The sequence below is a fragment of the Lissotriton vulgaris genome, chromosome 5 (assembly GCF_964263255.1).
Source record: "Lissotriton vulgaris chromosome 5, aLisVul1.2, whole genome shotgun sequence".
NCBI lineage: Eukaryota > Metazoa > Chordata > Amphibia > Caudata > Salamandridae > Lissotriton > Lissotriton vulgaris.
In genome coordinates, this window is record NC_141693.1 from 1537558422 (window position 1) to 1537581476 (window position 23055).

The window sequence follows — 23055 nt, forward strand, 5'->3', positions numbered from 1 at the left end:
GGTAGTTTGCAAAGGTCTAGGCCTATACAATTTGTCAGAATGCAATTCAGCCTGTGCAGCTCCTCACCAGAGTAACAGTAGTCTTCCCTGGAACGCCTGACAAACCGAACAGCATCCCGTGGAGCATGGGAATTCCCATGAACCAACCATGGATTTGGTTCAATACCAGATTTATAAAAGTTTGTAGACCTCAGTATGCCTCCTAGATGATTGCGTAATGATGTGAAAAGGTCTTTTTTCTCCTCATTATCCTGCATCACACATAGAAAAAGGAAAATGCCTCTTTGGATTGTTTTTGTGCAGAAAGGTATTCCTTCCTGCAAAAACAATACTATTCATAATGCAGCCACCTTTGTACCATCTGCTATTTACAATAAAATGATTTGCTTGCAAATGGTGCAAAATTGCCCAATTCTTTTGAAATTGATAGAGGTGAAATCATTTGGCTCAAATTTAGATGAGGTCCAATTTATTTGTGTTCATTTATTGTCTCCCTTCATTTCAAAATTAATCCTAACATTAGCAGTTCCCTAATCTAATCTGTATCCGTGAACATAACCAAGAATTTAAACCTAGTCCTATTTCTAACTCCATCACTTTAAAACTAAAGCTAAAATAATCTATAACCCTAAACATAACTGTATCCCTTAACCCTACTTTTTCTATAATACCTACTAACTAAAAAACTAGCAAGCACTGTATCCATACTCTAATCCTCCAAGCCAATCCTTTCACTTATTCCAAGGCTAACTCTAACTTTCATTTACACCCTAAATCTACCTCTCATTCTATTTCTTTTCGTAGCACTATCAACAACAATGGTAATAATGATAAAGATACTAATATTAACTTGTTTTCATACCAAACCCTAACTTCCTTTTAAGACATCTTCTGAATGGTCATAGTACATCCATTTTCATATAGAGTCTGCCCCAAGTTTTTGACTCTCTATCTCATCTGCTCATGAGAGCTACCAGCGGGTCAAAGCACCCACTAGCAGGTCATCATACACACAGAAACACTTTAAATCAGCCGGCAGACCATGGCAGCTGGCAGTGGATAATGATACTACAGTAGCTCACAACATTGTTTGCCTGCTCTTGGCATCTTTCAAATTCATGACACCCTTGATGGTCAATAAAAACCATTCTACTTTTTCTCTGACCAGCTCATGACGCCACTGATCAATATAAACTTCAAAGCAAACCATGATATCCTCTCGGCAGCATATCATGACAAACAGCATGGCAGGTCAAGGACACTCCAAGAGGTCACTGCCAAACCAAGAACTCAGCAGACATCCCCCTCACACTCAGGACCACTCAATGCAATAACAAAAATCCCCTTTCCATTCTTGGAATAGGATACGGCTTCTATTCTTGACATATCTCACCATAACATTTCTTTCCTCATAAGCAACAGACAATACATGGCAGGTAACAACTTCCCTCACTGGCTCCTAATATCAAGCGCCAAGCTATGCAAAAGACACTATCTCAAGAAAGTAATTTTCCATTAAGGAGCCCCTTCAATATCTCATGATAACTCTTTTGATGGGAGGTCGTGACTACTTGTAAGGGATCACTACTTAAAAAAGTAATTTTAAAGGATGAATTGTAGACAATGTTTTATCTTATCAACCTTCACTGTTGTACCATCAAATTACTAGTTATGAAATGCCCGAAATAATCAAGAATAGTAACAGGTAACCCATCCATTGAGAGGGAAGGCCACAAAGTAGGCTTCTATTAATGGAACTATATTGCCTGTGTCACATTATTCAAGCTAACTCTGATTAGCACCAGGGGAGGGCATTGAGACACGTGATTTTATCTGTTAAGTACCCCATTCTATCAATTTTTATGCAAGATAATAATTGCATGTTTTTAACGTGTACTTTTAGGGTTTTTATGTAAATCCAAAGATATTTTTGATTTGATTTGAACTCTTACCAGCTTAGGACGTTTTTCACCTGTAGAGGGAATCAGTTCACACTATAACTCCACATCTCATGAATATCCTCGCGAGCTCCTGATGTCCACTGCCAATGCATTCCGTTCTGGCTCAGCTCAAAACAAAACTTACCAGCTCATGATAAACCTCCATTGCTCTTGGGATAAAAGACCACATTCTACCAGCACCCCAAACATATGGAACTCTTTGCAATCTCAAGAAAACCCCTGGCATCTCGCAACATACTTCCCAAGCTCAGAAGAACATAGCAAATCCTTGAAATCACATGCAAATTCCTGACAGCCATTGTTAGACCATGAGATCTTTTCACATGAAATTTGTCAGCAACTTAAGACATTCTTTTTAGATCATGCCACAACGTGCCACATTACAACAACGTTTTTACAACGCAAAATCCATTACAACGCATGTCATTACAAAGTATAATCCATTACAACACAATTACTACTCTAACTCCGCTGGGGAATTACTTTGTGTAATGCGTTGTAATGGATTATCCATTGTAATGATGCATTGTAATGGGTTTTGCATTGTAAAAACTTTGTTGTAATGACACGCATTGTAACTTGTGCATTGTAAACAATGTTTACCTCTCATGACATCCCATGCAGACTCATGACGTTCACGTCTAGCACATGACAAGTGTTGCTAGCTCATGTGATTCATCAATAGCTCATAATGTTCTTAGAATCTTTTGGAATAGCATACCAGTTCATGGCACACTTGTAGACATTGGATGTTTCTTACTCATTAATGAGTATTATGCAAGATCATAACATTCCTTAAAAATGTATTACATCCATTTCAGCACATAATATATTTCTTTAACCTTCCAAACTCAAGGCATCTATCTTCAGCTCGTGATATTTAATATTAGTGTGATAGCCCTAGTAAACCCATAAAACCTCTTACCAGCTGATTTCTCCACATTTGAAGTCATTCAAAACATGGCGCCCACCCTCATATACTCATGACATCTCAGACATGATCAGGGCATACAACTACTGAGTTGTATTCTTCCATAATGCTCTAAATAACTCACTGTGCACGGGTTGTCTGTCGCTCCAACACTACCCGGAATGTGTAGGTCATATACAGGTCTGTCTGTGTCTGGCTAATCTTGTCACCCTACACCTGTCTCATTATAACACACAGCGGGCTGGATAAAGGGGCACAGTAAAAGTGATGGTTCATGTATAATGGCACACGCAGTGGTCGACCTGCTTCAACATAGTGCACAACTTTCCGCTGATCAAATATGCATAGCGCGCACAGTGCTTTATCCTATCCGTCACACATATCTGAACCTGTTATGAATGGGTTTGTGCCCAATTCTACAGACCACACTCAGATGTGCGTACATCACAAGAGTGGACACGTATACTGTGTCTGCATCATGGCACACTCAGGTCTACTCTGTCCTAGTCCCAAAAGAAAACACAGAGTTGAGCCCAGCTGATTATGGCGAGGACAGGGCTCCCTGACATGCATACATACTGCCCATAGATGTACACAGGGCACACACAACTCCGTATGAGCCAGTCACCTCACAGATATGCATGTAACGCACCAGAGTTCTGACCCCTGAATAAAGTTTTTGTATCCATATGGGCCTTGAAAATGTATATTAAAATACACAGACTTACTTACCGCACCCCAGACTTGGCATGACAACTGGCAAAAATAAAGAATATGCAAGAAACAAGATGGTAGTGCATCTGGGCAACGTCCGGTGTCGGACCGAAATACTCAGATTAGTCAAAATCTAGCTCTGCTTCATCTGGGATTGGCCACCCCCGTACAGCGCAGCAACCCTTGTTCTCAGCAAAACCCGAGTGCGCTGCTCTAAGGCCCTCTTCCCAGCCGCAGCGACAATTGCTCCTTCCGTGGTAGGCACCTACCTTTTCCTGGGTCTCTCAGGACCCGTGAAAGGGTTACAGCCCCTATTTGTCCTTCTCCTTCCTCTGCTCGACTCTGTCAGCCAATCTCCAAAGGCTCTTGCCTGCCGTCCACCTCGGGGTTTACTTCCAGCAGCCGCTGCTGCCCAGGAAGGCTAGACTTAGGTCACCTGCACCCGGCTTCCACTTCTTCTCTCTGTATACTGGCCTTCCTCCCACTCCCCAGGGCTCTGCTACAAGGCCTGCCAAGCTCTAGCCTCAACCCCTGGCCGCAGGACTGATTCTCCTGTTGCTAAGTGCTCCGGTGCACAGCCCCTCCCCGCCTGCTGCCACTCACCGGTCCTGCCCGGCTCCTTTAACCCCCTCAGCTCTGGGCCATATCTGACCCCGACCGGCAGGAGGCAGAGCCACATCTCTGTTGAGGGCCTGACTTCAGCATCTGCAGCTACCATGCAAGTAGAAGTATTGTGTATAATGAGGACATATGTACATGGAGAAGAAAAGCTACACACAGTAACTTATCCTGTCCTTCCAAATATGAAAGATATTTGAAAACACACTCTGTGACTTATTTTATGTTGAGCAATTTGGTCTCTTTTAATCCGGATAGTCCCTGGTCTCTTCTAGCCAAGAATGTCTTTCTATTCAATACCAAACAGGGGCGTTGAAGAGACCTGTTCTCAAGCCATGTCCCATTTTATACACTATGACATCTTAGCCTACCACTATCTCACTGTAAGTAATACCTTGCTTAATTCCCAAGCACCAGCACACCTTTTCGAGGGTAGCTTTACGATTTACAAATGCTAGCATTTTTTTTTAATTAAGTAGCATAGTGATAAGAAATATTAATCAGTTTTTTTTCTTCAATTGTAAACAATATTTTTTTATGTATTCTATTCAGATGTTTTTAATCATGAGAATGCAAAAAATACAGTTTACCGAGTAACACTTTTTAAACTCTCCAACGGAAGTAGATAATCATGACCTTATACGTTTTACTATGGAAATAGAAACCTTTACAGCTTCACAGTTTGTAACTTTTCCCAACACGTGCAGAAGTAAAACAGTTAAAAAGTCAGCACGTGTAAACAGTAAAATGTGACATCTACATAGGCGGAGCAAATCTCAAGTCAAGTCAAGTCAAAAAGGCTTTATTTCGATAAAATTTATCATAAAAGCTTTACATTAAAAAACAACACGAGAGGACAAATGTGCAAAACGTTTGTGTGCAAATACTTTTGAAAGATTTAGATATTCATTTAAAAAACACTTTTCATAAATTATTTAAAAAGGAAATTAAACAGTTGATTTAAGCCTTTTTGCTCTAATGGACCAGGCCCATGCTAAAAACTTGGCTAGAACACAAGCATACAAGGTGCGACTATCAGACATTAATATGCGTAAGGCCTCCACATGACGTCTAGTGCCCAGCTAGCGGCACAAGTATTTGAGCCATTTCTTCCTAGGCAGAGCATACTCTCCACACTCAAACATAAAGTGTGCCACTGTCTCAGATCTGTTTATACATACTGGACAAAATTCTGTAGTTTGCGCAGGTGATTTCCACCGTGATGAAAAGGCATGCAAGGGGAGAGTTCCAGCTCTAAATTTTAAATAAAGGGCCCTATCAAAAGGTTTTTCAATAATGTCCAAGTACAATTCCCGTTTCGGTAGGTCCTTAAATTTCAAAAAGTCCTCGGTGAGTCTACCCAGGGGTTCATTAGAGTTCCTTTGTGATGTAACCCAGTTCCAATAAAGAGTTTTGAGGGTTGCTTTTGGGGGAGAAGATCTATCTGCCCAGGCTTCCTTCTGGCCCAAATTAAATAACAAAGTCTTCATGTCTCTTAGCCATTTGATTTTGTGCCACCCTGGTAGAGACATGATTTCTGAGAGGCCCTCCGCATATTTACCAAGTTCCCGAACTCGCCACAGACGTGCCCATAACAAAAGTGGATGTAATTCTGCTAGGTCGTCAATGGGACGAGAGCCTAAATCCAGCATTAATGGAACCATGGGAGTACCTTGCGGGAGTGACATAATTGCCCTGCAAAATTTCCTCTCGGACTTGGGCAGTTCATTGGTGATAGAAGAACCCCATAGCTCCGCCCCGTAGAGAGAAGAGCTCACCCCTTTGGCTGTGTAGATTTCAAGGACGGGTATTGATAGGGGGTTTACCCAAATGGTGTCGCTGGGACCTGGGTGATCAATGTGATAAAAGGAAGGGGTCCCAGTACTCAAGGATCAATTTAAAAGGCAAGCAATAAAATTAAATCAATCAAGAAGCAAATCTGTTCACACTGTTTTAATCACAATGTGAATATTTATAGCAAATATATAAATCATCTCAACACGTAAACACAGTTTGCGTAGTGCCCCAAATATAGTAGAAAGACAGGGGAGGGGGGGTGATCCTGTGAGGAAATAGTGGAGGGAGGGAGGAAATTTTGTAGTGACAATTAAATTAGTAAATATACATCATTTGTACATGCTACACAGTGTGTGTAGGAATTTAGACCTCAAGGTTCAATGTATTATTTCTACATAACAGCATACTCCACAGAGTCCAAGTAATGAAGGCGTTTAGGGCGTGGAGTTGAGTTCTACGGGTAGTTGTCGACGTTTCGACCCTCTATTGTGCAGGTAGAATTGCTATCCTTGCTGTGGGGTCTTCATCAGGACAGGGGTGGGGGACACACCTATTCAATGTAAATATATAAATTAATATTCGGGAGTTAATCCCTATATTATTCCAAAGGGAAAGCACATTGTTACTAACATGGGTTGGTAGGGGACACACTCACTATTGTGCCATATAATTAGGGCGAGTATATTCATGCGTCACACAAGTCTGATTGGCTGACTGGATAATAAGCGCACCTCGGCTGAGAAACAAATCGATTGCGCTACAACAGCTGATTTAATCTAGCGGTTTGTAAGGAAATAATGGGAATGAAGCCGGTCCGAGGAAGGCAGCAACGGACATTTCTATATCCACTGGCTATGGAAAAGGGGTTGACTCAAAATAATGGCAAGACGTGGTAATTGCTCAGTGACAGAAAATCAAAGGAAGCTCACCACGAGGTAGTATAAACTGGACCGTGAGACCGGCTAGCGGCTTGGTCCGAATGAATCGTCAAAGCTGATAAAGCTGGTAATATACAATAAAGGCGGGCGATTAAGACAGGTTAGAGTATCCATAAGTTAGTGGTAAATTCTGGAAATGAAAATAGGGAACTTACCACGAAGTGGTATCAGGGCGACCCCAATTCAATTTGGTGATAAGGTCCGAGGTACCAGCAATTGTATCGATGCTGGGGGGTGTGAAGTAGAAAGGACCAGAGTTTAGCTCAGGAGGGGCGAACTGTACCACATCAGACAAGATGGATAAAGGGTTTACACTCACCAAAAAGGCATGATCACATTACGATCATGAAGGGGTCCGGTCAATTCACAAGGGTGCTTCGTAAGTTATTCTACAGATAAAGGAGGATCATGGTCTTAGCATGGGAGAGGAAAGCTCTATAACACCAGTCAGAGAACGATTTAGCGGTTAAACTCACCAGAAAGACGCGATCAGAGTACGATCGTGTGGGGTCTGGATCAGTCGGACGGGTGGTTTCTTGAGAGAAACTGCGGGGAAAACCGGGAATTACTGTTGGGGAGCAACCACCGATGGGTAATCATTTCAAAAAAACATCCGATTATTGGAATGGATGCTTGCCGATACATGTTAGTGATCAAAGACGGTGTAGCGGTAAAACTCACCAGGAAGACGCGATCAGATTACGATCGTGTAAGGTCCGGGTCAGTCGGACGGGTGGTTTCTTGGATGAAGCTGCGGGAAAAAACGGGAAACATCGTTGGGGAGCACCCACCAAAGGGGAATCGTTTCAAAAAGCATCCGATTGTTGGAATAGATGCTTACCGGTATAGGAATGAATCACGTCCCGCGAGGAGCCGAGTTCGCAATGGCGATTCTCGGTTCCGGGTTTAGAGTTATCCCCATGGCAATAGGATCACGTGGTGCGAAGCACCCGTGTTGACATAGAAAAAAGACTGCAGTTACGGCCAGAATGCGGAAACATTTTAAGTTAAACCATCTAGTGCTGAACAAAAGGTTAATTAAGTAAGATGCTTCAAAAATAGCCAAAATGATTTAGAAAGACCGCAGTACCGAGGGTCATACTTGAATATGTGTATTTATTTGTTACTATCTACCGGTTCATGGACACAATAAACTCTTATTATTCGGGTAGGGACCAGCTTTCTAAGCACCACTGGGATCATTGCACAATCAGATCATTCAAAGACATATAGAGAAAAAAAAAAAAAAAAAAACATCATGTACAATTTTTGAATAGATTTGGGATCTATTTGCAATCGGATCATTCCAGAGCAACACCTAGAGAAAAGCGTCATGTGACATTTTGGAGTAATTAAATTAAATTCGATGATTATGGCGTCAAGGCAAGGCTAGGTGTACCTCTCATATGGGGGTACAACTCATATAGATCCACAAGAGGTGATACCAAATATATACATGTGATAGTGTCCATACATTTATGAGTAGATGGTACGACAGTGGATGTAGTTAAATTGGATAATTGTAACATCAAAACAAGGTGTGGCGTACCTCTCACATGAGGGTAAAGGCCACAAGTCATATAGATCCATAAATTCGATAAATGTAACATCAATACAAGGCGTGGCGTACCTCTCGTATGAGGGTAAGGCCACAAGTCATATAGATCCACAAAGAGTGATATCAGACATATATATGCAATAGTGTCCATATTGTAAGTGGATTAATGGTGTACCTCTCACAAGAGGGTATAGGCCATCCAGAATCTCATTACAAGTTGATAGTTACTCAAATCCAAAGTAGCGTACTACTGAGCACAGGGTAAGAGCCACAGAGGAGTTTGATATGTCTTATAGAGCTACATTACATTAATTTCAGGTAAATGTTAGGGTAGCCAATTGGGAGAAAGAGCTATCTTGCTCATTAAGCCCATTTTCAATAGAGTCAAACCTTAGCATCCATTTTAACTCCCGAATATTCAAAATATCCGCGATATTACCACCCCGGGGCCCCAAGGTGGCTTTCTCAAGGATTACCCATTTCAGACTGTCCGGTGTGTGACCGGCTGTAGAGAAATGTTCGACCAAAGGTGCACCCGGTGTTAGGCACCTGATCCTACTCATATGCGGAAGGATCCTGGCCTTCGCTTTCTGCTGCGTCTGACCAACATAAATCATCGGGCATGGGCACAGGATGGCGTATATAATATTTGATGAGTTGCAGTTGGTGTGTGTTCTCAGCGGGATTTTATGATCATGGTAAATGAAAATCCTTGGTTTGGATGACACTGTCGCATGCCTTGCAATGACCGCATCTAAAGTGGCCCACAATGGCAGGCAGGTTTCCAAAGGGTTGTGACCGTAGGATCATCTCTGGTCTTCAAAAAGGAGCGAACCACATGGTCTTTTACACTACGTGCCTTCTTGAAAGCATGTAAAGGCGGGTTGGATTGCCTGATGTCATCTGATATCAAATCCCAGTGGCGATTGACAATGCGTTTAATTTGGTTGCTCTGGGTGTTGAAAGTAGTAACGCATACAATCCTTTCTTGCTGATCGTCTTTATCAATTTTGGGGGTGAGCAACTCCTCTCGAGGATAGAACCACGCTCTTTTCCTCGCTCGCTTGAGTAGTTGTGTTGGATATCCCCTACTCAGCAGTCGTTGTTTGAGTTCTTCTGATTCGATGAAGTAATGGTCCTTGTTGGAACAATTCCTGCGAATGCGCAGGAATTGCCCAAACGGTAAATTATCTCGCAAAGCTCTTGGGTGATGACTGTTATAGTGCAATAATGAATTCCTTTCTGTAGGTTTGCGATAGAGTGTAGTTAGTAAGTGACCCGAGCACTCGTAGATGGTAAGATCAAGAAAATTGATTCTGTGGTTATCTGATTCAATCGTAAATTTGAGATGTCCCGATTGATTGTTTAGCCAACCAAAGAAAAGCGTTAGTCCTTCCAAGTCTCCGTTCCAGATTAGCAAGATGTCATCTATATACCGCATCCAGAGACCAAGCTGGTCTCTGAATGGGTTGACTGGACTGAGGATGGTATCCTGTTCAAAAGCTGCCATATACAGAATGGCTACATCCGGGGCAAAGGGTGCCCCCATTGCAACTCCGGAGGTTTGAATGTAAAATTTGTCCCTGAATATGAAAAAGTTCTTCGTCATGGCTATGCGTAATAGACCAACAATGAACTCGGTTGGTACCTGGATTGGTGCCGGGCGTTGATTCAGGCAGTGTGTGATGACCGTTAGCGCCTCATGTTGGGGGATCGATGTGTAAAGAGATACAACATCACAGGTAGCAAGTCGTTGTTTTGAGGGATCAAATGTAGAATTTTCAATAATATTAATGGTGTGCATAGTATCACGGAGATATGCAGGAGTGTCTTCCGCCAGTGGTTTTAAAAAGAAATCAATGTATTTACCAAGCGGCTCAAGCATGGAGCCACACCCCGAGACAATTGGACGACCAGGGGGGGCAACCATGGACTTGTGAATCTTTGGTAGAGTATAGATGGTCGCTAGGCGTGGATGCTTCTTGTTCAGGAAGTTGAACTCTAGTTCCGATAAAAAACCTTGTTCAAGACCAGCTTGGGTTAATTCCAAGATCTCATTCGCAATAGTCCTTGAGGGATCTGATCTCAGTTGCTGGTAACTGGTTCCATCATTCAATTGTCTGAAAATTTCGGACTCATAGGCGGTGACGTCCTGCACCACGATTGCTCCGCCTTTGTCGGGGTTTAATCACAAGTTGTTCATTGTTGGCAAGTGATTGCAAAGCCATTTTTTCATTCCTACTGGTGTTGTATTTGACAAATGGTTTAGTTCCCAATAGTTGTAACACATCCCTGATGACAATGGATTCATAGGCAAGAATCTTGTGCGACATGGTGCTGTTAAATGGAACAAACGTGGAGGGTGGTCTGAGCCCAGTGATGGATGATGGTATGGAAGGTTCAGAGTTGCGGAAGAAATATCTTAACCTGATCTTCCGATTCTTTTCAATTCTTTCGGAAGATCAGGTTAAGATATTTCTTCCGCAACTCTGAACCTTCCATACCATCATCCATCACTGGGCTCAGACCACCCTCCACGTTTGTTCCATTTAACAGCACCATGTCGCACAAGATTCTTGCCTATGAATCCATTGTCATCAGGGATGTGTTACAACTATTGGGAACTAAACCATTTGTCAAATACAACACCAGTAGGAATGAAAAAATGGCTTTGCAATCACTTGCCAACAATGAACAACTTGTGATTAAACCTGCCGACAAAGGCGGAGCAATCGTGATGCAGGACGTCACCGCCTATGAGTCCGAAATTTTCAGACAATTGAATGATGGAACCAGTTACCAGCAACTGAGATCAGATCCCTCAAGGACTATTGCGAATGAGATCTTGGAATTAACCCAAGCTGGTCTTGAACAAGGTTTTTTATCGGAACTAGAGTTCAACTTCCTGAACAAGAAGCATCCACGCCTAGCGACCATCTATACTCTACCAAAGATTCACAAGTCCATGGTTGCCCCCCCTGGTCGTCCAATTGTCTCGGGGTGTGGCTCCATGCTTGAGCCGCTTGGTAAATACATTGATTTCTTTTTAAAACCACTGGCGGAAGACACTCCTGCATATCTCCGTGATACTATGCACACCATTAATATTATTGAAAATTCTACATTTGATCCCTCAAAACAACGACTTGCTACCTGTGATGTTGTATCTCTTTACACATCGATCCCCCAACATGAGGCGCTAACGGTCATCACACGCTGCCTGAATCAACGCCCGGCACCAATCCAGGTACCAACCGAGTTCATTGTTGGTCTATTACGCATAGCCATGACGAAGAACTTTTTCATATTCAGGGACAAATTTTACATTCAAACCTCCGGAGTTGCAATGGGGGCACCCTTTGCCCCGGATGTAGCCATTCTGTATATGGCAGCTTTTGAACAGGATACCATCCTCAGTCCAGTCAACCCATTCAGAGACCAGCTTGGTCTCTGGATGCGGTATATAGATGACATCTTGCTAATCTGGAACAGAGACTTGGAAGGACTAACGCTTTTCTTTGGTTGGCTAAACAATCAATCGGGACATCTCAAATTTACGATTGAATCAGATAACCACAGAATCAATTTTCTTGATCTTACCATCTACGAGTGCTCGGGTCACTTACTAACTACACTCTATCGCAAACCTACAGAAAGGAATTCATTATTGCACTATAACAGTCATCACCCAAGAGCTTTGCGAGATAATTTACCGTTTGGGCAATTCCTGCGCATTCGCAGGAATTGTTCCAACAAGGACCATTACTTCATCGAATCAGAAGAACTCAAACAACGACTGCTGAGTAGGGGATATCCAACACAACTACTCAAGCGAGCGAGGAAAAGAGCGTGGTTCTATCCTCGAGAGGAGTTGCTCACCCCCAAAATTGATAAAGACGATCAGCAAGAAAGGATTGTATGCGTTACTACTTTCAACACCCAGAGCAACCAAATTAAACGTATTGTCAATCGCCACTGGGATTTGATATCAGATGACATCAGGCAATCCAACCCGCCTTTACATGCTTTCAAGAAGGCACGTAGTGTAAAAGACCATGTGGTTCGCTCCTTTTTGAAGACCAGAGATGATCCTACGGTCACAACCCTTTGGAAACCTGCCTGCCATTGTGGGCCACTTTAGATGCGGTCATTGCAAGGCATGCGACAGTGTCATCCAAACCAAGGATTTTCATTTACCATGATCATAAAATCCCGCTGAGAACACACACCAACTGCAACTCATCAAATATTATATACGCCATCCTGTGCCCATGCCCGATGATTTATGTTGGTCAGACGCAGCAGAAAGCGAAGGCCAGGATCCTTCCGCATATGAGTAGGATCAGGTGCCTAACACCGGGTGCACCTTTGGTCGAACATTTCTCTACAGCCGGTCACACACCGGACAGTCTGAAATGGGTAATCCTTGAGAAAGCCACCTTGGGGCCCCGGGGTGGTAATATCGCGGATATTTTGAATATTCGGGAGTTAAAATGGATGCTAAGGTTTGACTCTATTGAAAATGGGCTTAATGAGCAAGATAGCTCTTTCTCCCAATTGGCTACCCTAACATTTACCTGAAATTAATGTAATGTAGCTCTATAAGACATATCAAACTCCTCTGTGGCTCTTACCCTGTGCTCAGTAGTACGCTACTTTGGATTTGAGTAACTATCAACTTGTAATGAGATTCTGGATGGCCTATACCCTCTTGTGAGAGGTACACCATTAATCCACTTACAATATGGACACTATTGCATATATATGTCTGATATCACTCTTTGTGGATCTATATGACTTGTGGCCTTACCCTCATACGAGAGGTACGCCACGCCTTGTATTGATGTTACATTTATCGAATTTATGGATCTATATGACTTGTGGCCTTTACCCTCATGTGAGAGGTACGCCACACCTTGTTTTGATGTTACAATTATCCAATTTAACTACATCCACTGTCGTACCATCTACTCATAAATGTATGGACACTATCACATGTATATATTTGGTATCACCTCTTGTGGATCTATATGAGTTGTACCCCCATATGAGAGGTACACCTAGCCTTGCCTTGACGCCATAATCATCGAATTTAATTTAATTACTCCAAAATGTCACATGACGCTTTTCTCTAGGTGTTGCTCTTGAATGATCCGATTGCAAATAGATCCCAAATCTATTCAAAAATTGTACATGATGTTTTTTTTTTTTTTTTTTTCTCTATATGTCTTTGAATGATCTGATTGTGCAATGATCCCAGTGGTGCTTAGAAAGCTGGTCCCTACCCGAATAATAAGAGTTTATTGTGTCCATGAACCGGTAGATAGTAACAAATAAATACACATATTCAAGTATGACCCTCGGTACTGCGGTCTTTCTAAATCATTTTGGCTATTTTTGAAGCATCTTACTTAATTAACCTTTTGTTCAGCACTAGATGGTTTAACTTAAAATGTTTCTGCATTCTGGCCGTAACTGCAGTCTTTTTTCTATGTCAACACGGGTGCTTCGCACCACGTGATCCTATTGCCATGGGGATAACTCTAAACCCGGAACCGAGAATCGCCATTGCGAACTCGGCTCCTCGCGGGACGTGATTCATTCCTATACCGGTAAGCATCTATTCCAACAATCGGATGCTTTTTGAAACGATTCCCCTTTGGTGGGTGCTCCCCAACGATGTTTCCCGTTTTTTCCCGCAGCTTCATCCAAGAAACCACCCGTCCGACTGACCCGGACCTTACACGATCGTAATCTGATCGCGTCTTCCTGGTGAGTTTTACCGCTACACCGTCTTTGATCACTAACATGTATCGGCAAGCATCCATTCCAATAATCGGATGTTTTTTTGAAATGATTACCCATCGGTGGTTGCTCCCCAACAGTAATTCCCGGTTTTCCCCGCAGTTTCTCTCAAGAAACCACCCGTCCGACTGATCCAGACCCCACACGATCGTACTCTGATCGCGTCTTTCTGGTGAGTTTAACCGCTAAATCGTTCTCTGACTGGTGTTATAGAGCTTTCCTCTCCCATGCTAAGACCATGATCCTCCTTTATCTGTAGAATAACTTACGAAGCACCCTTGTGAATTGACCGGACCCCTTCATGATCGCAATGTGATCACGCCTTTTTGGTGAGTGTAAACCCTTTATCCATCTTGTCTGATGTGGTACAGTTCGCCCCTCCTGAGCTAAACTCTGGTCCTTTCTACTTCACACCCCCCAGCATCGATACAATTGCTGGTACCTCGGACCTTATCACCAAATTGAATTGGGGTCGCCCTGATACCACTTCGTGGTAAGTTCCCTATTTTCATTTCCAGAATTTACCACTAACTTATGGATACTCTAACCTGTCTTAATCGCCCGCCTTTATTGTATATTACCAGCTTTATCAGCTTTGACGATTCATTCGGACCAAGCCGCTAGCCGGTCTCACGGTCCAGTTTATACTACCTCGTGGTGAGCTTCCTTTGATTTTCTGTCACTGAGCAATTACCACGTCTTGCCATTATTTTGAGTCAACCCCTTTTCCATAGCCAGTGGATATAGAAATGTCCGTTGCTGCCTTCCTCGGACCGGCTTCATTCCCATTATTTCCTTACAAACCGCTAGATTAAATCAGCTGTTGTAGCGCAATTGATTTGTTTCTCAGCCGAGGTGCGCTTATTATCCAGTCAGCCAATCAGACTTGTGTGACGCATGAATATACTCGCCCTAATTATATGGCACAATAGTGAGTGTGTCCCCTACCAACCCATGTTAGTAACAATGTGCTTTCCCTTTGGAATAATATAGGGATTAACTCCCGAATATTAATTTATATATTTACATTGAATAGGTGTGTCCCCCACCCCTGTCCTGATGAAGACCCCACAGCAAGGATAGCAATTCTACCTGCACAATAGAGGGTCGAAACGTCGACAACTACCCGTAGAACTCAACTCCACGCCCTAAACGCCTTCATTACTTGGACTCTGTGGAGTATGCTGTTATGTAGAAATAATACATTGAACCTTGAGGTCTAAATTCCTACACACACTGTGTAGCATGTACAAATGATGTATATTTACTAATTTAATTGTCACTACAAAATTTCCTCCCTCCCTCCACTATTTCCTCACAGGATCACCCCCCCTCCCCTGTCTTTCTACTATATTTGTATATTACGAGTGCTCGGGTCACTTACTAACTACACTCTATCGCAAACCTACAGAAAGGAATTCATTATTGCACTATAACAGTCATCACCCAAGAGCTTTGCGAGATAATTTACCGTTTGGGCAATTCCTGCGCATTCGCAGGAATTGTTCCAACAAGGACCATTACTTCATCGAATCAGAAGAACTCAAACAACGACTGCTGAGTAGGGGATATCCAACACAACTACTCAAGCGAGCGAGGAAAAGAGCGTGGTTCTATCCTCGAGAGGAGTTGCTCACCCCCAAAATTGATAAAGACGATCAGCAAGAAAGGATTGTATGCGTTACTACTTTCAACACCCAGAGCAACCAAATTAAACGTATTGTCAATCGCCACTGGGATTTGATATCAGATGACATCAGGCAATCCAACCCGCCTTTACATGCTTTCAAGAAGGCACGTAGTGTAAAAGACCATGTGGTTCGCTCCTTTTTGAAGACCAGAGATGATCCTACGGTCACAACCCTTTGGAACCTGCCTGCCATTGTGGGCCACTTTAGATGCGGTCATTGCAAGGCATGCGACAGTGTCATCCAAACCAAGGAATTCATTTACCATGATCATAAAATCCCGCAGAGAACACACACCAACTGCAACTCATCAAATATTATATACGCCATCCTGTGCCCATGCCCGATGATTTATGTTGGTCAGACGCAGCAGAAAGCGAAGGCCAGGATCCTTCAGCATATGAGTAGGATCAGGTGCCTAACACCGGGTGCACCTTTGGTCGAACATTTCTCTACAGCCGGTCACACACCGGACAGTCTGAAATGGGTAATCCTTGAGAAAGCCACCTTGGGGCCCGGGGGTGGTAATATCGCGGATATTTTGAATATTCGGGAGTTAAAATGGATGCTAAGGTTTGACTCTATTGAAAATGGGCTTAATGAGCAAGATAGCTCTTTCTCCCAATTGGCTACCCTATCATTTAGCTGAAATTAATGTAATGTAGCTCTATAAGACATATCAAACTCCTCTGTGGCTCTTACCCTGTGCTCAGTAGTACGCTACTTTGGATTTGAGTAACTATCAACTTGTAATGAGATTCTGGATGGCCTATACCCTCTTGTGAGAGGTACACCATTAATCCACTTACAATATGGACACTATTGCATATATATGTCTGATATCACTCTTTGTGGATCTATATGACTTGTGGCCTTACCCTCATACGAGAGGTACGCCACGCCTTGTATTGATGTTACAATTATCGAATTTATGGATCTATATGACTTGTGGCCTTTACCCTCATGTGAGAGGTACGCCACACCTTGTTTTGATGTTACAATTATCCAATTTAACTACATCCACTGTCGTACCATCTACTCATAAATGTATGGACACTATCACATGTATATATTTGGTATCACCTCTTGTGGATCTATATGAGTTGTACCCCCATATGAGAGGTACACCTAGCCTTGCCTTGACGCCATAATCATTGAATTTAATTTAATTACTCCAAAATGTCACATGACGCTTTTCTCTAGGTGTTGCTCTTGAATGATCCGATTGCAAATAGATCCCAAATCTATTCAAAAATCGTACATGATGTTTTTTTTTTTTTTCTTTTTTTTCTCTATATGTCTTTGAATGATCTGATTGTGCAATGATCCCAGTGGTGCTTAGAAAGCTGGTCCCTACCCGAATAATAAGAGTTTATTGAGTCCATGAACCGGTAGATAGTAACAAATAAATACACATATTCAAGTATGACCCTCGGTACTGCGGTCTTTCTAAATCATTTTGGCTATTTTTGAAGCATCTTACTTAATTAACCTTTTGTTCAGCACTAGATGGTTTAACTTAAAATGTTTCCGCATTCTGGCCGTAACTGCAGTCTTTTTTCTATGTCAACACGGGTGCTTCGCACCACGTGATCCTATTGCCATGGGGATAACTCTAAACCCGGAACCGAGAATCGCCATTGCGAACTCGGCTCCTCGCGGGACGTGATTCATTCCTATACCGGTAAGCATGTATTCCAACAATCGGATGTTTTTTTAAACGATTCCCCTTTGGTGGGTGCTCCCCAACGATGTTTCCCGTTTTTGCCCGCAGCTTCATCCAAGAAACCACCCGTCCGACTGACCCGGACCTTACACGATCGTAATCTGATCGCGTCTTCCTGGTGAGTTTTACCGCTACACCGTCTTTGATCACTAACATGTATCGGCAAGCTTCCATTCCAATAATCGGATGTTTTTTTGAAATGATTACCCATCGGTGGTTGCTCCCCAACAGTAATTCCCGGTTTTCCCCGCAGTTTCTCTCAAGAAACCACCCGTCCGACTGATCCAGAGCCCACACGATCGTACTCTGATCGCGTCTTTCTGGTGAGTTTAACCGCTAAATCGTTCTCTGATTGGTGTTATAGAGCTTTCCTCTCCCATGCTAAGACCATGATCCTCCTTTATCTGTAGAATAACTTACGAAGCACCCTTGTGAATTGACCGGACCCATTCATGATCGTAATGTGATCACGCCTTTTTGGTGAGTGTAAACCCTTTATCCATCTTGTCTGATGTGGTACAGTTCGCCCCTCCTGAGCTAAACTCTGGTCCTTTCTACTTCACACCCCCCATCATCGATATAATTGCTGGTACCTCGGACCTTATCACCAAATTGAATTGGGGTCGCCCTGATACCACTTCGTGGTAAGTTCCCTATTTTCATTTCCAGAATTTACCACTAACTTATGGATACTCTAACCTGTCTTAATCGCCCGCCTTTATTGTATATTACCAGCTTTATCAGCTTTGACGATTCATTCGGACCAAGCCGCTAGCCGGTCTCACGGTCCAGTTTATACTACCTCGTGGTGAGCTTCCTTTGATTTTCTGTCACTGAGCAATTACCACGTCTTGCCATTATTTTGAGTCAACCCCTTTTCCATAGCCAGTGGATATAGAAATGTCCGTTGCTGCCTTCCTCGGACCGGCTTCATTCCCATTATTTCCTTACAAACCGCTAGATTAAATCAGCTGTTGTAGCGCAATTGATTTGTTTCTCAGCCGAGGTGCGCTTATTATCCAGTTAGCCAATCAGACTTGTGTGACGCATGAATATACTCGCCCTAATTATATGGCACAATAGTGAGTGTGTCCCCTACCAACCCATGTTAGTAACGATGTGCTTTCCCTTTGGAATAATATAGGGATTAACTCCCGAATATTAATTTATATATTTACATTGAATAGGTGTGTCCCCCACCCCTGTCCTGATGAAGACCCCACAGCAAGGATAGCAATTCTACCTGCACAATAGAGGGTCGAAACGTCGACAACTACCCGTAGAACTCAACTCCACGCCCTAAACGCCTTCATTACTTGGACTCTGTGGAGTATGCTGTTATGTAGAAATAATACATTGAACCTTGAGGTCTAAATTCCTACACACACTGTGTAGCATGTACAAATGATGTATATTTACTAATTTAATTGTCACTACAAAATTTCCTCCCTCCCTCCACTATTTCCTCACAGGATCACCCCCCCTCCCCTGTCTTTCTACTATATTTGGGGCACTACGCAAACTGTGTTTACGTGTTGAGATGATTTATATATTTGCTATAAATATTCACATTGTGATTAAAACAGTGTGAACAGATTTGCTTCTTGATTGATTTAATTTTATTGCTTGCCTTTTAAATTGATCCTTGAGTACTGGGACCCCTTCCTTTTATTAGATTTCAAGGACAGCAGCTATGGGTCTAATTACACAAGATCGTTGTTCTTTCAGCAGGGCTTCTGTTATTCTCTTGTGATTAAGCAACATCTTGTCAAGGTGTGGGCCCCAGTGCATTTTGTGAGACAAACGAATGCCCAAGTAGTCGAAAACTTCTACCCTCCCCAAAGGTTCTGCATTCAGGGTAGGCAGGTGTACTGTTTTCGATGATGGTTTCAACACAAGGTATTTTGTCTTATCAGTGTTGATTACCAGGCCTCGCTTAGAACAGAAGGATTGGAAGTTGTTTAATAATCTTTGTAGTCCTATTGGAGTTTTAGATATTAAAAGTGTATCATCCGCAAAGAGGAGGGTCGGTATATGCTCTCCAGCCAGGGATGGTTCGTCTGAAGGATGTTTCCGAAGATGCTCGACCACCCCATTGATGTACAGGGGAAAAAGGGTGGGAGCATCCCTGGCGGACCCCTCTCTCAACCGGGATACAGCTAGTTTTTTCACCTTCAGGTCCCCACCTTATCTGAGCAAAACTTTTTTCATGTAGCCTAACAAGTAATAAGAGAATATTGGGTGGCATCCCCATGTAATCAAGAACTCTCCATAGAGTTTCCCTCGGTACTAGGTCAAAGGCAGTCTTTATATCGATAAACGCGAGGTATAGACTGCCCTTGCCTATGACCATAATCTTCCAATACACCATCATCAACCTAAAGGCTGGCTCAATTGTGCCTGTTCCCACTCTAAATCCTGCCTGGTAGTCCGAAAGGATTTTGTTTTCGTCTATCCAGTCTAAGATTCTAATCAATAGTACGTTACCACCTACTTTTTGGCTAATGTCCAGTAGACTGATAGGTCTATAGTTAGACGGATCTTCCCTGGCACCTTTTTTATAGATGGGAACAACCTCCGCCCCCCTCCAAGATGAGGGAATCGGAGCTCCCCTGCAGATGGCGGTAAGTAAGCAGTGGATAAGTTTGCCCCACCTCAGGATATCTGATCTCAAAAGATCCCCAGGAATGCCATCCGGACCAGCAGCTTTTTGGGGGACCATCAGCTTTTTGGTGGAGCAAATCTTCCTTCCATAGACTATTAAAAAAACAAAAGCTATATAAACCACACCGACTGTGCAATTAGTTTTGTGTTTGCAAGTTATTTCTGAGTCGACAATCTGTGAAGCAGGTTCCCTTTTCTACTATCGGATTCTTCTTTTGCGTCAACAAACATATTCCGGAGTGGTAAGTTGTTTTAATATGGCATAGGCATAGTACATAGTTATCATTTGTAGCTATTTGTCAATATTTAAACATTTGTATCTAGAAAAAAATGTTATTGCATGTTTTTCACTTTTTGTCTGTAACATCAGCAGCTTGTTTTAAAAAACAGATAGATTACAACAAACGTTGCTCCTTTTCTGGCTCCTTTTAGCTTATAAATTGTAACTTTCTATATTATAATGTTGACACTGTACTTTGCTTGAGAGATGTTGGTGACCCGTTGGCGCAAACCCTGAACATTTACAATCTACGTCACCATCTTCCAGTTGCTACTGTGTTTTCCCCTAGAGATCATATACTGTTAATATGTATATTATAACATTAACAGTTATGCTGATCTCAGTGGAGTTAATGATACGTCGGCACAAAGAGTAAGGATATATAAGCAACGTAACCGGCTTTTGGTTTTTGTGATCATATACTGTGAAAAAATATATATATATATCTTTATATATATATATATATATATATATATATATATATATATATATATATATATATATATATATATATATACATATATTGTAATTCTCGCAGTCATGATCTCAGACGAGTTTATGACCCGTCACCACGAAGATCAAACTTTTTCAGCTCCCGGAGAAAAGAAGTTCAGTAAATAATTACAGCTCGAAAGTGATCAAGTCCGGGTTCCCCGGACGAAACGCGTCATGTTGCCATCCCCATCGATGGAATAAAGCACTCTATTCACCTTTAAAAACCCTTGTTGTGGTCTGTACCTGGTTTGTGTCTGAGCGCGGTTGCTGGCACCTCAGGATTGTGGATTCATATATATATATATATATATATATATATATATATATATATATACATATATATATATATATTCACTGAAAAAACCATAGGTTATAGACCATATATAGTTAGGGATTCGCATTTACAAAACCTTAATTTACTCGCACAAATCTATAGAAATTCGCATATATAGTTAGTTGCCATAACTATTTATCGCGCACCCGCAATCCACTGCTGATGATGTCACATATTACATCATTCATGACATGGTCAGTGACATCACTGATGACATCACTGATGACATCTCAAATGACATCACTGATGACATCTCAAATGACATCACTGATGACATCTCAAATGACATCACTGATGACATCACTGATGACATCTCATTTGACATTGCTGATCACATCACTGATAATATCATTCATGTGATAATACGATGAACCTCTTCAGACTCTAATATAACCTTAGATACAATCAGTGTAAACAGACACTCACAGATTGTCACTCATCCATGGAGTTACTCATACATCTAGTCAGTCATGAAAAGAATCAATCACTACTCCATTTCCTCAACTATACAGTTATACACACCTTACTTATTCAAACATATACTAACACATATTTACTCTCTTATACAATCCCTGATACAAGTTCACAATGATCCATAAAGCCACTCACACATTCACTGGCTCTTATGCACAGTTATTTATATATGTCAACTCTCACATGTACTGTGTTTTACATATGTACTTACTTTGACATGTAGCACTGAGAAATCCATTCAATCACCAATACACTCATGCAGACAGTCAACCGCCCATACAGCTGTTTCCACATGCACTTTTGAACCCATACATATAGTGAATCAACTACTCACACATCTATGCACAGAGTCACACACCTCCCAGCCACCCACACACACACTCAGTCTCCCATACAAATACTTGGGCAACCAATCAATAACCCATATAGTTACTCATATAGCTACTGATCAACACATGCAGCAGTTTACAGAACAACAGACATAATCATGCGCAAATTAAGACAGTTTAGTCACTAACCCATGCACTCAGTGAGACACATTAAATCACTCACTCATACAGTCAGTCATGCACCTACTAAATACTTCATCCAGACACTTATACATCCACTCATTCTTCAATATGTAAGACATATTTTAACTTTACAGAAACATACAGTCACTGGGTGTTGTCATCAGTGATGTCATCAGTGATGTCACTGACCATGTCATGAATGATGTAATATGTGACATAATCAGCAGTGGATTGCGGGTGCGCGATATATAGTTATTGCAACTAACTATAAATGCGAATTTCTATGGTTTTGTGCGAGTAAATTAAGGTTTTGTAAATGCGAATCCCTAACTATATATGGTCTATATATATATAATCTATACTACTATTATAAAGAGAGAACACAAACATTTGAGCCAGGTAAACTCGGGAACCACAGCGCCAATCCACACACCCGATACATTGTTGAAAATGTCAGGGTGTGCAGATGGACATAGGCTATATAAAATAAACTTTAAACGTAAATTTAAAAATTTAACTTAAAAAAAAAAGTAGTCCCCTGGAAGTAGCGCCGGCCGTGA